Consider the following 3,004-nt stretch of genomic DNA (forward strand, 5'->3'; position numbering starts at 1 on the left):
GAAGCGCGCCTTCTTCTTGCTCTCGCGTCTCTCCCTCCCCGTTCCTGGGGCGGGCGGAAGCGTAGTTGCTGCTTCAAGGAGCAAAAGTTTATGTCCCTACGTCACAGGCACCTCTATTAATAACAATAGTATTCCCTTCCATCAGTGTGCATGGCGCCTTACGGAGTTTAGGCAGGCAAAAACAGGTCCCTATCCTAGAAAGCCCCCCCAAAGTACGCTGCTACTCCTAAAGGTAAGGTGTATACAGTATGCCGTCGAGTCGGTGTCGACTCCTGGCGCCCACAGAGCCCTGTGGTTGTCCTTGGTAGAATGCAGGAGGGGTTGACCATTGCCATCTCCCGCATAGTGTGAGATTATGCCTTCCAGATCTTTCCTATATCGCTGCTGCCCGATGTAGGTGTTGCAACCTCTGGTTTGCTAATCAGGTCATTCCCCCGCTGCGCCATTAGGTGGCTAGTAATACTACTACTACTACTGTGACTATTGTTTATACACCGCTTTCCAATAAAAATGCACAAAGCACAGTGTACATAGAAACATTTATTTTAAAATCATTTGCTGACCTCAAAGGGCTCATAAAAAGAAACAAGGTAGGCAGCAACAGCCGCTGAAGAAATACTGTGTTGGGGCTGAACAGAGCTTGTTCCTCTCCCCACCCTCTGCTTAATATAAAGCAGATCACCGCTTTGAAAGAGGCCTTCACCTCTTTGTCCAGTTAGCAGGTGTGCACCACCTTTATCTGAAAGTCCAATGTATGGGGTGTTTTGTTTTGCTGGCGCATATATGGTGCACTATATTTTATTTATTTTATATCCTGCTTTATCCCCGGGCTCAAAGTGGCTTACAGCATTTCTTCTAAATGCCCTGAAAGGGTCTGTAATCTTCCGAACACATCTGGAAGCCCTGCCCCTGGTGCATCACTCACTCCCCCCTGCCCATGCTGCTCACAGTTATGGTGTTCGTCTGAAGTGGGAAACACCATAGGCGGCCAGTCACGAGAGTGCCTACATCATGCTTATGCCATTTGCCTCTTCAGAGAAGCACCATAACCATGAGCCGGGTCATGCAGATAGAGAGCATGAGTGACACACCAGGGGTGGGACTTCCAAATGTGCTTGGGATGGTGTACACAAGTATGCTGTCCTTTAAAAAAAATGTCTGAAGCAGGTTACTGTAAACATGACCTGTTTTGGGGGTTTGGTTTTTTAAAAAACGCTCAATCCAAAGTGTGCTAGTAATGTTTTCTTTGAGACATTGGCGAGGTGGTTGATTAACTGATTGATTAAGTACCGATTAAGTGCCATAAGATTAGTCATGCTGGATCAGGCCCAAGGCCCATCTAGTTCAGCATCCTGTTTCACACAGTGGCCCACCAGATGCCACTCAAAGCCACAGGCAGGAGTTGAGGGGATGCCCTCTCTCCTGCTGTTACTCCCCTGCAACTGGTACTCAGAGGCATCCTGACTACTGACTCTTAGCAATCACATAGATAGATTATCTGCAGGATGATCTGTCTTCAACTTGGCTTTTAAGGTCTCTAGATGGATCTTATTTCACAAGTTCTGGAATGAAGTTTCTCTCCAGTATGTATTCTGGTCTATGACCATAACAAAGTATAAGTAAGTTCTTAGGAATATCCTTAGGAAAATGGGCATCCCAGAACATCTCATTATTCTCATGAGAAACCTATACACAGAGCAGGAAGCCACAGTCCAGACAGAACATGGTGAAACAGACTGGTTCCAGATCGGCAAAGGAGTAAGAAGGCTGTATACTTTCTCCTTCTTTATTCAATTTATAGGCTGAACATATACTAAGAGAAGCTGGATTGGAAGAAGATGAGCATGGTTTTAAAGCTGGAGGAAGAAACATCAATAACCTGCGCTACGCTGATGACACCACTCTGATAACTGAGAATGTAGATGATCTGCAAGCTCTAGTAATGAAGGCCAAGGAGCACAGTGAAAAAATGGGACTACAATTAAATATAAAGAAGACTAAACTAATGATAATGGGTACAGCAACCAGCCTCAGAATTCACAATGAAGACATTGAAGTGGTGGATAGTGGTGGATAGACCGTCAACAGTAAAGAATCCAGCAGTCAAGAAATACACTGCAGACTAGCACTTGGTAGGGTTGCAATGAAGGCCTTGATAAGGCAGTACCACCACCACCCACCTCTAAGCAGCAGGTCAAATGAAAAATGGACTTTCTGAAAAAAGCGTGTGCTTTTGCATATATAGGTGATGTGGTACTGATGAAGTGTAGATATGGAGCCACAACCATGTTTATCCAGTAATCCAACACGGCTGCCAGTTTCAATATGGCTGCTTGTGCAACTATCATTCTGGTTTAACCAGAACAACCAGCCCTGAAAATATGGCAATGATCTCTAACTGGAGAGTCATGCACACCGAAGTAGTCTGCTCTTGCAGAAGTGTCACACACTGTTCAGGAACTAATTTCTTGTAAATGCAAAAAGTATTATTATTATTACATTTATATCCCGCTCTTCCTCCAAGGAGCCCAGAGTGGTGTACTACATACTTAAGTTTCTCTTTCACAACAACCCTGCGAAGTAGGCTAGGCTGAGAGAGAAGTGACTCGCCCAGAGTCACCCAGCTAGTATTATGGCTGAATGGGGATTTGAACTCGGGTCTCCCTGGTCCTAGTCTAGCACTCTAACCACTACACCACGCTGGCATTAATGTCAGTAATGTAAGTAATGTCCGAGTAATGTCTGCAGCTGCTGGAAACTTGAATTTGTATGTATACTGACATGCAAAGCTTGTAGGGGACAGTGCCACAATAAGTAGCATTCTGTTCTGTAATTGGACTTTTAAATAATATTACTGTTCCTGGACCTGTTGTGAAAATCAGTGCACTGTCTGAAATGCACCTGGGTGACTCTAGGTGAGTCACTTCTCTCTCAGCCTAACGTACTTCACAGGGTTGTTGTGAAGAGAAACGTAACTATGTACACCGCTCTGGGCTCCTTGGAG

The sequence above is a fragment of the Hemicordylus capensis genome, chromosome 2 (genome assembly GCF_027244095.1).
Source record: "Hemicordylus capensis ecotype Gifberg chromosome 2, rHemCap1.1.pri, whole genome shotgun sequence".
NCBI classification, from domain to species: Eukaryota; Metazoa; Chordata; class Lepidosauria; order Squamata; family Cordylidae; genus Hemicordylus; species Hemicordylus capensis.